This window comes from Schistocerca piceifrons, chromosome 4, assembly GCF_021461385.2.
Source record: "Schistocerca piceifrons isolate TAMUIC-IGC-003096 chromosome 4, iqSchPice1.1, whole genome shotgun sequence".
Lineage (NCBI taxonomy): Eukaryota > Metazoa > Arthropoda > Insecta > Orthoptera > Acrididae > Schistocerca > Schistocerca piceifrons.
Window position 1 is genome coordinate 373,833,511 of NC_060141.1, and position 15,790 is coordinate 373,849,300.

General features: G+C 47.0%; 1 protein-coding gene across 1 annotated transcript in view; it reads left to right on the forward strand.

Annotated features, from left to right (window-relative positions):
• Positions 1-15,790, forward strand: part of LOC124795202 (inhibitory POU protein-like) — a 467,081-nt gene that overhangs the window by 55,146 nt on the left and 396,145 nt on the right. The gene's annotated exons all lie outside the window — the stretch shown is intronic.

The following is a 15,790-nucleotide window of genomic DNA, read 5'->3' on the forward strand; positions in this document are numbered from 1 at the left end:
ATCTCCATAAAATTCCGAAGGGGCATTCACAGATACTATTAAACGAAAAAAAATTTAAAGAGGCATTAGCTATATATTAATATAAACAGAAACGTAATTCTACAAAGAAAAGGTTAACATAATTACTTTAAAGATTCTGCTTTCACCCGTGCTGTCATTCAAAATGAAGTAACGAACAATGTTCCATGTATCAAGGACCGAAGGAAAGTATTGACGGAAAAAATAAATTTCTTGCGAATGGGATCTGACTTATTCACAGTCAAACGAAGCTTCGTGACACTGAAGACGGAACTGAGCGCTCAAATTTTCCGCTGTCGGCCGGCCGGGGTGGCCAAGCGGTTCTAGTCGTTACAGTCCGGAACCGCGCGACCGCTAAGGTCGCAGGTTCGAATCCTGCCTCGGGCATGGATGTATGTGATGTCCTTAGGTTAGTTGGGTTTAGGTAGCTCTAAGTTCTAGGGGACTGAAGACCTCAGAAGTTAAGTCCCATAGTGCTCAGAGCCATTTTCTTTTCGCTGTCCACTGCAAAAGTAGCGTCACTTTTCTGAGAGGTCTAGGCTGGTGTGACAAGTGCGAGCCATTAAGCTTCCCACGACTGGAAGAGAAGAAAGAAGAGACGACGAGTCACTAGAGAGCGGGACCAGTCTCTGGCTAAGGAAGCATGAGCGAAAAACTGGCCGTGCCCTTGTCAAAGGAACCATTCTGGCACTTGCCTCTTGCGACTTAGGAAAGCATGGAAAATCTACCTGGATGTGCGACCGGGGTTTTAACCATAGTCTTCCCCGACACGAGCCTAGTACCTTACCGCTGCGCCACCTCGCTCTGTAAGTGGAAAATAGTTTACGCGTCTGTTAATGGACACGTTTGGGGATTGGAAACAACAGTGGTAGATGAAACTTCGTGACAGATTAAAACTGTGTTCCTGACCGAGACTCGAACTCGGGACCTTTGCCTTTCGCGGGAAAGTACTTTACCGACTGAGCTACCCAAGCACGATTCACGACCCCTCCTCTCAGCTTTAATTCCGCCAGTACCTCGTCTCCTACCTTCCAAACTTCACAGAAGCTGTTCTGCGAACCTTGCAGAGCTAGCACTCCTCGAAGAAAGGATACTGCGGAGACATGGCTTGGCCACAGCCTAGGAGATGTTTCCCGAATGATGGAACTGGAACTCTACAGTAATTCTAAAATAGATTCAGTTAAAAAGAGAAAGGAAATGCAGGTGTCATTAAGAAAACCAAAACTGTAGGTAAAAAATTGAATGTTGTCGGAGAGGTACATACGTATTTTATGCATTTTATTTTACTTGTGTGTGTGTGTGTGTGTGTGTGTGTGTGTGTGTGTGTGTGTGTGTGTGTGTGTGTATGTGAATTTGTGTGTGTGTGTGTATGTGAATTTGTGTGTGTGTGTGTGTGTGTGTGTGTTTGCGTGTGGGTCTGCGTGTTCGGGAGACATATCACATAAGCGAGTACACAGCTGAAGCACTTCGAGCGAATGGGGAAGCAAGCTACGTAGGCTTCGATGCCATATTGATCGCGTCCGAACATTAACATTGCCGCGAAGGTATCTCCCTCACGAACGGAGGGGAGCTTTCTCTGAGATGCTCCAGCAGAAGGCAATAAGGCAGCAACACGAAAACGTGCAGTGAATGGAAACACATTGCGAATGTCGTAACAAGAGCTTCTCTCCAAATTTCAGATGCAATGTCTATTTTGTTCTAATCATATTTTCTTTACTTGAACGTTCCAACAATAAATTAAATACGTGGATACAGACAAATATTTTACAAGTTCTTTATAAAGGTTTGAAATAGAGTTTTTCGTATGTCCAGAGGACAACTGTTTACACATGGAATCAGATGCGAAAACTGATATGAACTTCTCACTGAAACCACGACAATGTCAGTCCCGTTTGTTCATATGTATTTATTACTAGCAATTTCACCGCAATTGTAGAGTTTTGTAATTCAGCACCATACATGTGTGCTTTTTGACTGGAAGCGGTTTCAGCGCTCTTCACCCTTCGAACTAACAAGATTTCCTTGTTATTCGCTCTGTTTTCAAATTTTCTGCTCCGGAAAGCAGTGAACTGTCTTACGCCTAAGTGTTCTGAGTGAGAGAGTGAGTGAGTGTGATTTGTCCGAATAGGATAGGGTGCTCTGCTTGTTTTGCTCAATATTGAGACAAGGGAGGAAATGTGTCCAAACTCGTTGCCACCTGGTATTCAAATCTTCTCAGGAGGTAGCAAGGGGACAATTTGGACGAGTGAGGCTTTCAGTCTATTCCGGTACTCTGAGGACGGTTTAGTGGGCAGCAACGTTTTCTCTCTGTCGTTAACGTTACCCACATGAATGATTTTACGTTAACGATAGTACTATTCCGCCAACATTATCACGGAAATCCTTTCCGCAGTCATACTCAAATGCATATTTCTGTTACTATTGCACTTTAAGACAGGAGACCTAAAGTGTTTAAATCGCAATAAGTGTGGATCAAAGAAATAAATCGAGAATAAAATGAATGTTTTAGCTATTTCTGACATTAAAACTTTGGTAGACGACAGCGACAAGTTCTGTTTTAACGAGAAACACCCACCAGCAAACAATTCTAGCTACTGAATTTTTTAGATATGTCATCGGATGCATTTTAATAGACAGGAAAAGAAGCGATATTGGGAAGACATTCGCAGATGTGGTGACAATTATTCTGAAGAACATGAACGGGCCAAAACGCTTAAGCCTTAATGTATATGATCACCAACTGAAATGGTGCTCCGACGCGGATTACATCGATTGGAGTATTACATTTTCATTCTCTTGCTGTTTAGCACTATCAGCAATCGAAAGGTGTTACTTTGTTCAATAAAACACTTACTTGAAGTGAATATGAATAACTATAATCGTTTTAGTCAGTACTTCGAATCTGAACTTAATGATACACAAGATGTTTTTGTGTGGTTCATGCTGAAATAGAGAAGCAGGATCCCAATATTTTCTCAGCATGCTGTGCTAAACAGGAAATTACACTCATCTCTCTTGATTACCATGAGAGCAACATTAGAAAAATTCGATGTTATGTTAGAAGAATCAACATTTATTCATCGTGCATAAAATTGTTCAAATGGTTCTGAGCACCATGGGACTTAACTTCTGTCATCAGTCCCCTAGAACTCAGAACTACTTAAATCTAACTAACCTAAGGACATCACACACATCCATGCCCGAGGTAACCGTCGCGCGGTTCCAGACTGTAGCGCCTAGAACCGATCGGCCACCCCGGCCTTCCATCCTGCATACCACACCCTAATGGGACTAGAAACACGAGTCTGGTATGCTATCGGTGCACAGGTGTTAGTTCAGACATGTGTGTTGTGGCGAAAGCGTGCGCAGTATAATTTTGCGTTGATGTAGCTACAAATATTTACTAAAACTATAGGAGCGATTGGGGTGGAGGTTATGCAGTGATAATCTGTAGGACACTACCGTCGAAGGGAACGACTAGCTTATCATCCTATCTCCAGAAGTGAATCATCAGGCTCACATACACTCACTTGCTTAGTCACTAAAATTAGTTTTGAGACTGAACCTGAGTTAAGGTGCACAGTCATGTTACCAAGAACTGTACTCCCCTGTGCTGGTCAAATAGTAGTAAACAAATTTCTTCCTTCACCAAGATGCTGACTAGCTACGTGTGATTAGAGCACTAACACACTAGTTTTTGGATACAGAAACTAGTGTTACTTCTAAAAAACGGGTAATATAAAATTATGAAGCGAAACGTTGTGCAAGGTGAGGGGAATATTCGCGTATGAGCTGCTGGGTATCAAAATTAAAACGCCTGGAAGGATAGCGAGTAGTGAAATTTCAGTTATTATGGAATTTCGGTTATTAGTTCAAATGGCTCTGAGCACTATGGAACTTAACTTCTGAGGTCATCAGCCCCCTAGAACTTAGGAATACTTAAACCTAACTAACCTAAGGACATCACACACATCCATGCCCGAGGCAGGATTCGAACCTGCGACCGTAGCGGTCTCGCGTTTCCAGACTGTAGCGCCTAGAACCGCTCGGTCACTCAGGCCGGCTTTTGGTTATTATGCTTATTTAGTTTAGTACGGGAAATACATGATTAGATTTGTAGGTGATTTGGGGGTGAACAGAGAACGAAATTTAATACACAATGCTGACTCCAGTAGGTGTCAAGTGGAACTGAGCGTGGTTGACAGGTGTGGGTACGTCATTCCATTCTCACTCAATTCCGTGTCAGAGTTCATCAATCGAACTGACTGGCGAATTGTAGCGTGTCAGTTTCTCGGAATTGGCGACAGATGTGGTGAAAGTGCTGGCCGAGGCAACAGTCTAATACTGGCTGGAGACTGGTCAAGACAGCACGAGCAACACCCAGCCTTCCGTTATCTTTTTGAAATATAACATCACGGAGACCTCGAAGATAGCGCACAGCCACCCACTTCCGCAGGTGAGAAATCTGCTATCCAAGGGTGATGTTGTGTAACGAATAGCATCTCATACCATCATGCGAATCGTTGGGCCCGTATGAAGATGAGGAATGCAACCTGGCAAAGGTGGTTCTCCTCGAAGGTCATTCTCACGTCATTCGTGAACTAGTATACAGAACTATGACACATCTAAAAGGATGACGTGCTGCGAATCCTGGGACCTGTGTTGTCGTTGGGAGTAGTATTGTTCATGAGTATCTCTCTGTTGCTGCGGTAAGAGATGTCATTGCGAGGGGCGTTCAGTAAGTAATGCAACACATTGTTGTTTGAATGCAGCTTGATTTCATGCAGATTCCCATACACTGTATTATTCCCCTCTCTTTTGGGTACAAAACGCTATTTTTCAACATAATCTCCGTTCGCTGACCACACCACCTTATTGGGAGGGCCTGTATTCCCACATAGCACCACTCTACTGCTCAACGTCCAAGCCAACGTCTTGCTGCATCAGTAACCACCTCAACCATCAGTACAGACGGTCCTTCATTGCTCGCTATGGTTTTCTGTTAGGCGGCGAGGAACTCAGTGGGCGCATGCCTTTAATACTCCAACTGGTGGGCGAGAATGACAGCACTACCAACAGAGACGTCCAGTTGAGCAGTGACATGTTCGTTATCCATATATCACCTCAAATGAGAGTGTCTGCACGTTCTAACACTGCAGGAGTCACAGCTCTGTGCCGCCAGCCGACACACGGGAGATCGGACAGGTTTGCGCGACCTTGTTGCGATGATGACAGATGCCACGCCCAACGACTAACGTGCTTTTGTTCACTTCCAGGTCTCCGTGGACATTCTGCAAGAACCTATGAATATCTGCGATGCTCTGGTTTTCCTCCTAAAGAAACTCAATGACAACTCTCTGCTTGGAATGCACTTCCGTTCCAGACGCCATTTTGAAGGCTTGGTATACCGCCGCCAGCTATTGGAACTTACCTCGGAGATGCTGTGTCCCATCGCTCGTGCGCCGACTATAACACCACATTCAAACTCACTAAAATCTTGATGACCTATTATTGTAGCAGCAGTAACCGAACTAACGACTGTGCCAGACACTTGTATTATATAGGCATTGCCGACCGGAGCGTCGTTTTCTACCTGTTTACATATTTCTGTATTTGAATACACATGCCCACACCACCTTCTTTTGCGCTTCAGTGTATAAGACAGGTTTGATTATCTTGTGCAATGAATGATCAGTATGAATTGTAAAAGGAAATTAAACCTCTGTCTTATGATATGGAACGGTATACTTTTCAGAAGACACAAATGTAAAACTTGTAAGGAAGTCAACGCTACCATCTGACCACGGGCCCATCCCTGAAAGTAGTAAAGGGTACAGTAAAATCATACTATATACACACTATATGATCAAAAGTATCAGAACACCTGGCTGAAAATGACTTACAAGTTCGTTTCGCCCTCCCTCGGTCACGCTAGAATTCAATATGGCGTTGGCCCAACCTTAGCCTTGATAACAGCTTCCATTCTCGGAGGCATACGTTCAATCAAGTATTGGAACGTTTCTTGGGGAATGACAGCCCATTCTTCATGAGTGCTGCGCTGAGGAGAGGTATCGATGTCAGTCGGTGAGGCCTGGCGTGAAATCGGCGTTCCAAACCATCCCAAAGGTGTTCTATAGGATTCAGGTCAGGACTCCGTGCAGATCAGTCCATTGCAAGGATGTTATTGTCGTGGAACCGCCAAAGCCCGTGCATTATGAACAGGCTCTCGATCGTGTTGAAAGATGCAGTCGCCGTCCCAGAATTTCTTTTCAACAGTGGGAAGCAAGAATGTGCCTAAAACATCAATGTAGGCCTGAGCTGTGACAGTGCCACGCAAAAAAAAGGGGTGCAAGCCCTCTCCATGATCACCATAACAACACCGCCTTCCAATTTTACACTCACCGGGCATTCGCCATACCCACACGCTGCCATAGGATCGCCACATTGTGTATCACGATTAGTCACTACACACAACGTTTCTCCATCGTTCAATCGTCCAATGTTTACGCTGCTTACACCAAGCGAGGCGTCGTTTGGCATTTACCGCCGTGATGAGTGGCTTATGAGCAGCCGATCTACCATGAAATCCAAGTTTTCTCAGCTCCCGCCTAACTGTCATAAAACTTGCAGTGGATCTTGATGCAGTTTAGAATTCCTGTGTGATGGTCTGGATAGATGTCTGCCTACTACACATAACGACGCTCTTCAACTGTCGGTGGTCTCTGTCAGTCAAGAGACGAGGTCCGCTTGTACGCTTGTACGTGCCCTTCACGTTTCCATTTCACTATCACATCGGAAATAGTGGACCTGGGGATGTTTAGGAGTGTGGAAATCTCGCTTAGAGACATATGACACAAGTGACCTGACCACGTTCGAAGTCCGTGTGTTCCGCGGAGCGCCCCCTTCTGCCCTCTCACGATGCCTAATGACTACTGAGGTCGCTGATATGGAGTAGAAGGCAGTAGGTGGCAGCACACTGCACCTAATATGAAAAATGTATGCTCCCTCAGCTCCACGTGATAGGCACGTGTGAAAGCTCCCAAGAGTACGGTTGGATATACAGGTCCAATTCGTGCACCGTCTCCCGGGTAAGAATGTTGGTTACAAGCGGCGCGGGTCGATGCGCGGGACGTCCGCCAGAGGCGCGGCGCTGCGCGGCGTTTTGTCAGCCGTGAGTGGCTGCCCGCGTCTTGGTGGCCCCGGCCACTCGACTGATATTGCATTTGGTATTCCGCCTGTGGCGCCGCCGCTGCGTAATTCGCGGCTAATCCGCGCCGGCCGCCACTACCGGCCGCCATAGCCGCTATCGTATTTCACGCCCCCCCCTCCCCCCTGCGTATCCTCCACCCCCCACACATCAGCTCAGTGCCTGCCTGCTCTCCTTGTGTGTGCGTCGGCCGTCACGCTAGCTCAATGCGGGAGGCGTACTACACTCTGGCTAATCAGCCGGGCGCCACGCTACGTACGCATTGCCCCCTAGTATTGATATGCACCTGCATGTTGCAGCCACCGCTTTGAGGCCGGCACTCCGTGGTCGCCCTGTTCTGCCACTATACAAATAGCATTGCTGGTTGTTTGAAGACTCGTTAATGTCGCTCTTCTCATTCACATGGAGGAGTGTGTGCTATTGACAGGGGATCTCAAGTTGATTTCACATGCCTAGGTTTCAAAAAGCCTTTAAGCGCCGTTCCTCACAAGCGGCTTCTAATTGTGTACCTATGTACTGTTCTGTCCGCTGTGCGGTTGGGTTCACGATTTCCTGTCAGAAATAACAGTAATAACTGACTGCGATCAGTTAACACATTCACATACGAGTGGAGTTGAATAAATCAACATTTTTTTCTCAGTCAGTTTCGGTTGAAAGAATGTGGAATTTGTTGCAGGATATAGTGGAATATTTACGCTTCAGCTTCTATAGTTTCATGAAGTTCCGACAAGTGTCGATGTTATGTATAGCCTTCAAAATGGCGTATTAACGGACGTGCGTTCCAAGCAGAGAGCTGCTATTAAGTTTCTTTTGGTGGAAAACCAGAGCATCACACATATTCATATACTCCTGCAGAATGTCTAGGGAGACCTGGCAGCGAACAAAAGCACGGTGGATCTATCATCATAGCAACGAGGTCGCGCAGAACTACACTCCTGGAAATGGAAAAAAGAACACATTGACACCGGTGTGTCAGATCCACCATACTTGCTCCGGACACTGCGAGAGGGCTGTACAAGCAATGATCACACGCACGGCACAGCGGACACACCAGGAACCGCGGTGTTGGCCGACGAATGGCGCTAGCTACGCAGCATTTGTGCACCGCCGCCGTCAGTGTCAGCCAGTTTGCCGTGGCATACGGAGCTCCATCGCAGTCTTTAACACTGGTAGCATGCCGCGACAGCGTGGACGTGAACCGTATGCGCAGTTGACGGACTTTGAGCGAGGGCGTACAGTGGGCATGCGGGAGGCCGGGTGGACGTACCGCCGAATTGCTCAACACGTGGGGCGTGAGGTCTCCACAGTACATCGATGTTGTCGCCAGTGGTCGGCGGAAGGTGCACGTGCCCGTCGACCTGGGACCGGACCGCAGCGACGCACGGATGCACGCCAAGACCGTAGGATCCTACGCAGTGCCGTAGGGGACCGCACCGCCACTTCCCAGCAAATTAAGGACACTGTTGCTCCTGGGGTATCGGCGAGTCGCAACCGTCTCCATGAAGCTGGGCTACGGTCCCGCACACCGTTAGGCCGTCTTCCGCTCACGCCCCGCCTCCAGTGGTGTCGCGACAGGCATGAATGGAGGGACGAATGGAGACGTGTCGTCTTCAGCGATGAGAGTCGCTTCTGCCTTGGTGCCAATGATGGTCGTATGCGTGTTTGGCGCCGTGCAGGTGAGCGCCACAATCAGGACTGCATACGACCGAGGCACACAGGGCCAACACCCGGCATCATGGTGTGGGGAGCGATCTCCTACACTGGCCGTACACCACTGGTGATCGTCGAGGGGACACTGAATAGTGCACGGTACATCGAAACCGTCATCGAACCCATCGTTCTACCATTCCTAGACCGGCAAGGGAACTTGCTGTTCCAACAGGACAATGCACGTCCGCATGTATCCCGTGCCACCCAACGTGCTCTAGAAGGTGTAAGTCAACTACCCTGGCCAGCAAGATCTCCGGATCTGTCCCCCATTGAGCATGTTTGGGACTGGATGAAGCGTCGTCTCACGCGGTCTGCACGTCCAGCACGAACGCTGGTCCAACTGAGGCGCCAGGTGGAAATGGCATGGCAAGCCGTTCCACAGGACTACATCCAGCATCTCTACGATCGTCTCCATGGGAGAATAGCAACCTGCATTGCTGCGAAAGGTGGATATACACTGTACTAGTGCCGACATTGTGCATGCTCTGTTGCCTATGTGCCTGTGGTTCTGTCAGTGTGATCATGTAATGTATCTGACCCCAGGAATGTGTCAACAAAGTTTCCCCTTCCTGGGACAATGAATTCACGGTGTTCTTATTTCAATTTCCAGGAGTGTATCTTCCGCGTGCCGGCCGTCCGCATACAGCTGTGACTCCTACCACGCTCGAATGTGCGGACACTCTCATTCGAAGTGATCGACGGATCACAGTCAGAAACCTCGCTGCCCAACAGGACATCTCTGTTAGTAGTGCTGACGCACTTGTTCTCCAGCAGGGGTACCCAAAGATATGTGCCCGTTGAGTTTCTCGCCTCCTAACAAAAGACCATAACGAGCAACGAAGGAATATCTGTGCGGAATTGCTTGTGTATTACTAGGCCGATCGTAACATTTTCGAACATCGTAACAGGCGATGAAACATGGGTTAATCACTTCGAACCTGAAACAAAACGATGGAGTAGCGACACACCACCTCTGCTCGGAAGAAAAAAAGCCGCGCCTTCAGCTGGTAGGGTCATTGAGACTCTGAAGGGGTTTATTCTGTTTGATTGTCTCAGTCGTGGTGCAACGATCAACTCTGAACTGTAATGTGCGACTCTCAAGAAACTGAAGAAACGACCTCCGCCTATTTGTCGCCACAAAAATGCAGACGAACTTTTCCACGACAACGCAAGGCCTCACACAAGTGTGCGCATCGGAGAGGCGTCCACAAAACTTCATTGGGCTATTCCTTCTCATCCACTCTACAGCCCAATTATCGAACTTTCCGATTTCCACTGGCTTGGACCAGTGAGGGGTCCACTCCGCGAGAAGCACTTCATGGATGATCGAGAGGTTATTGATACATTAAGACCTTGGTTGCGACGTTGACCAGTGGAATGGTACCACACGGGCTTACCGGCCCTGCCAATAAGGTTGCGTAAGTCCAACGCATTGAAAGGACATTATATTGCAAAATAAGGTTTTGTAACAAAAGATTGGGGCATAATATTTTGTGTTCAAACCCTGAATAAACCCAACCTGATTTCAGCAAAAAAGGGATTTATTACTTATTGAACCCCCTTCGTAATTAGTGTTTCAATTACTCCTTCTGGAAGTCACCAAATGTACAAAACCAATGGGAGTCATAAGTGATGTAATGAAACCTTCTCTGTACCTAAATACACCGCAAAACAACTTTTATAACACCCTAGCAGACAGGACTATACAGGCAAAAATACAAAAAGGCTAAGACGAACAACTGATTACCGCATATGGAATCAAAAACGGAATGGATATGAACACTAAAAAATATCCCGTTAACTTTAGGTTACAAGATAAAGCACGAAGATTTAAATGTTGTAGATTGAATTAAATACCTAGGGACTACGATTACGAAAAGAATGTGGGACAACCACACAGAAAACGCTGTTAAGAGGGTGACCCGAAGACTGAGTTTTATTAGTAGAACACTTAAAAGAACGGCTAGAGAGATTGCCTACACTATGCTTCCCTGTTCTTTTGATGCGCGATTTGGGACCGTTGACAGGTAGGTTTGAAGGAGGACATCAAAGAAGCTCAAAGAAGAGCATCTCGTTTCGTTTTATGTGATAAGTGAGTTGTGATGGCAGTCGTTAAAACAGAGGCGTTTTTAGCTGCGGCCAGATCTTTTTACGAAATTTCAGTCACCAACTTTCTCCTTCAAATCCCAAAAATTTAGTTGATTCAGACACCTATATACAAGGGTTGTCCAGAAAAAAAGTTCCGATCGGTCGCTAAATGAAAACCACAGTGAAAATCACAAACATTTTATTTGCAAGAGTTAGCTACACTTTCCAGATACTTCTCTACATAGTCGCCGCTACGACTCAGACATTTGTCGGAGCGTTATATCAAATTTCCAACGCTATCGTCATAGAAGACAGCCGCCTGTGCTTTCCGATAATCCTGTACACTGGCCTATAGCGCGTGGCCTGCGCCCAAGTATTGTCTTCGTATCCAGCGTTTGATGTGAAAAGAGATGATACTAAGGACGAGCCAATTAGGACTGTGTTGCGGGTGAACGAACACTTCCCAATAAAAAAGGCTGCAGGAGCGTCTTCACTGCCCCTGCAGAGTGCGCCTGAGAATTTCCATGAAAAAGAGGTGCGTGGCAGTTGTGTTAGGTGGGCTGCATTCATTAAGGTGAAGCCTCTCAATGGACCCTCCTACTTGGTGGGAGACATCTTTGTTCTAGGCACGTTTACTTGCTCACAGTGCGCTCACAGCTGAAAACTGCGTCTCGATGCGATCGACGGTCATACTAGAGACACTACCCAACGCATCTGTGCAAAGATTCATCGGGTTTTCACTGTAGTGTCCATTTTGCTACCGATCGGTACTTACTTTCTGGACAACCCTCGTAGGAAGATGTGTTAATCCTAATACAGGAAGAGAAATCAGAATTCGCACGGTAAGTTTTAGGCACTTATTTTTCCCAAGTGCTATTCGATACTGGGAAGATCGAGAAATAGTCTGAAGGTGGTTCCGTGAAATTTTATTCGAACATTTAAGTGTGAATCGCAGAGTATATATCTACGTATAGATGCACACTGAGGTGACAAAAGTCATGGAATAACGATATGCAGGTATATAGAAGCCGCTAATATCGCGAACACAAGGTATAAAAGGGCAATGCATTGGCGAGACTGTCATTTGCACTCTGCTGATTCTTGTGAAATAGTTTTTCCCGTGATTATGGACACACGACACGAATTAAGTGATATTGAACCCGGAATGGTAGTTGGAGCTGGACACATGGGACATTTCACTTCTGAAATGTTAGGGGATTCAATATTCCGATATAGATCGTGTCAAGACCGCACCGAGAATATCATATTTCAGATATCACCTCTCACCATGGACAAGACAATGACCGACGGACTCCACATAACGACCGAGAGTAACGACATCCGTGTAGAGTTGTCAGTGCTAACAGACAAGCGCTCTGCGTGAAATAAAAGCAGAGATTAATGTGGGACGTACGACGAACGTATCCGTTAGGAAAATTTGGCTTTAACTGGCTATGAGAACTGACGACAAACGCGACTGTCTTTTCTATCAGCACGACATCGCCTGCAGCATCTCCCCTGAGCTCAGTACCACATTGGTTGGACTCTAGACGGCTGGGAAACCGTGGCCTGGTTGTATGAGTCCCGATTTCAGTTAGTAAGAGGTAATGCTAAGGCTTGAGTGTGGAGTAGACTTCACGAAGCTATGGAATCGTCAATAAGGCACTGTGTAAGCTGGTGGTGGCTCCATAGTGCTGTGGGCTGTCTACGTGGAGTGGACTGGGTCCCCTGGTCGAACTGAGCCGATCACTGATTGGAAATGGTTATGTTCGGTTACTAGGAGACTTCACGTTCCCAAGCAACGATGGAATTTTTATGGATGACAGTGCGCCGTGTCACCGGACCACAGTTGTTCACGATTGATTTGAAGTACTCGATTCGAGCGAATAATTTGGCCTCCCCCAGATCCCCCGACATGAATCCCATCGTATTTACGGGACACCGGAAAAACTTTCAGAAATATGGACGGCTACAGAGTCTGCATTACTCAATATTTCTACAGGAGACTTCCAGCGGCTTGATGAGTCCATACCACGACGAGTGCTACACTACGCCAGCAAAAGGAGATCCGACACGATATTAGGAGGCATCCCATGACTTTTCTCACATCAGTGTGAACTTAACAGGCAAGGAAAGTGTTACATCAGCGCAATCCTAGAGCACTTGAACTCAATAAATGGACAATAACGGATCTCTGAAGTAGGCCCACTGGGCAAGTGAACTCAGTTGCGGTACATGACGAGACCACACATAACAAGCGAAGACATCAAAGGCTGGCAGTGGTGGGTGGTTACCGGTGAGATGCCCGCTGCCACTTCCAGCGCTCCGCTCATGGCATTGCATACTGCATGCAGCGTGGTTCTGCTAGGCGGGCTACCGATATTCCATAGTCATCGCCGGATCCGTTGTACTGCATAAGGTATAAAGACCAAGAGAGCAGTGCTCGTAATAAAAACCTCGTAGGGTTCTTTGCACACGAGCGATATTGTTTCTCACATTCCGCTACTCGTGGCAAGTGAGTATTGCAGTACCTCCGGGGTGCTATTGTCCGCTTCCGATGCTGAATAGTAAGCGCAGCTGGCTGACATGTGGAGTACAGGTTGCACTTAGGGTCGTCAGGCCAATTGCAGAGCTGCTAGTCAAGAAACTCGACGATCGGGAGAACGTTGTGCATACTCCGCCATACCGCTTCCGATGATGCTATTGGCAGAGCGGTCGGCCGGGCTCGATTGGCCCTTCTAAGACCAGAACGCGGAAATTTACCTTCTGGTGTATTATTCCTGTACACTCATCTTGTTAGGAGTGGTAGTTTTGTTTTTATTCGCACGTCGGCTCCAAAATGGTGCATATTTTGAGAACACTCTGCTGTGCAGTTTGGTTCCAGAGCAGCAAATGTGGGGGTTATCACGGGCCACACTTTTACAAAAAGTCGAAATGTAGTAACATGATTAAGGAATTAACAATAACAATAGGTTTTAGTAATGACCAAAGCATAATTAACAGTGTATGTTTTGATGTTTTGTTAAATGACGCATCATAAGTTCTCCACACTGCAGAGAACTGCAAGACTAGAGCCGGCCGGTGTGGCCGAGCGGTTCTAGGCACTTCAGTCTGGAACCGCGCGACCGCTGCGGTCGCAGGTTCGAATCCTGCCTTGGGCATGGATGTGTGTGATGTCCTTAGGTTAGTTAGGTTTAAGTAGTTCTAAGTTCTAGGGGAGTGATGACCTCAGATGTTAAGTCCCATGGTGCTCAGAGCCATTTTGCAAGACTAGAATAAGTGTTCATACATTTAAAAGTATCAACATTTGTTCCGAAAAAAAATATACGTGCAAATGCTTCAAACGTCATTTGAATTTGCGTCATAGAAGATCGGAAATTATTTCTTTTGTTCAATAATTTGGGTTTTTCACTGATAAAAAAGTTTTCACTATATGATATTTTTGTCTATTTATGGTTTTATTCAGACACAATGCAGGCTTTTTCCTTTGACAAGGTATCGTACAACATTCATATTTTCTCTGGTTTCAGATGTTTGATCTCTCTGATTAGAGAAAAATGGTAGACAACATGACATCACGCAGCCTTTTCCCACGAAAACAAGGCAACTAGCAAAATAAAAATTAAGAAGTCACAAAGCGTAAAATCCACTGGGGACATGAGTGAGTGAGGCAAAAATAGATTAACTTCCGATGTTAGCAGATGATAGGACGGTCTTTTGTTTCTACTCTGGGGGCAGTCAATTGACCACTGACGGCGTTTATCTGCCCGCGAAAGTGTTTGGCGACTGATTTACATGCAGGCACGTGACACGTGCCACCAAGAGTAGCCCATTCTGACTTGAAGGTCACTCGTGTAAATCGGGCTTGAGGCTTCGTTATTGTTTTTCTCCTCTTCTGAAAAATCAAATTCCTGTCGTAGGGCGCACTAGCGGCTTCTGCAGTGGTGAAGAAGCCATCGAAATAGAGTCACCGACAATATCCTTAATATAGACGGCAGCCTGCAGCTCAGTGCTAGGTTGAAGCGTCTGTACATGGTAATGCTGTGAATACCAATACGTTACAGGCGGTAGCTAGAGAACGTAGTAGCGAGATAGTAGCCCACCAGCAGTCATTCTTGTTGACAATGGTCAAGTAGTCCTTGGTCAAAAGCTCATGGCATTTTAACCATTTGACGCGGGTAGACGCCCGAGAACATTTTATTCATTGTTACCGCCGGGGGACTTTGCACTGTCCTGAGGCACCGGATTCAGCTATGCTGAAATACGTCCGTACACAGCCGTGAAGGCAGCAGCTCCTAATTTTTGCGGCGATTGCAGCAGCCCTTTGTGAAACGGAGATCAGGTTGTCATAAACGCGGAGGACCCCCCGCGGGGCTGCCTCCGGACCTATCACCGTATCGCCGGATCAGAACAGCCAAACGAGGCGAGAAAGGCGGCGCCCGTGTTTGCTGATTTTTCCCTCCCTCCCCGTACAACGACTCTGGGTTCTGTTTCGAGTGCAAACCCCCTGACAGAAGTACAATATAAACAGTTGTTGAAGACCGAGCGCAAGGCAGCGGGGGCCGCTATTGAAACAGAGGGACGATTAGAAACACAATGATGTCACCCAGAGCGGAAGAATGGAACAATAGAACAAAGGCGGCGGGCGCGCGCGCGCTCCCCGCTGGAGAGTACACACGGCGCGACGCGACACGCGCCTGGGGCAGGCAGGCGGCCGGGGGAACCCCCGGCGGCATTGCGCGCTGTTCCTCTGACAAACCCTTCTGA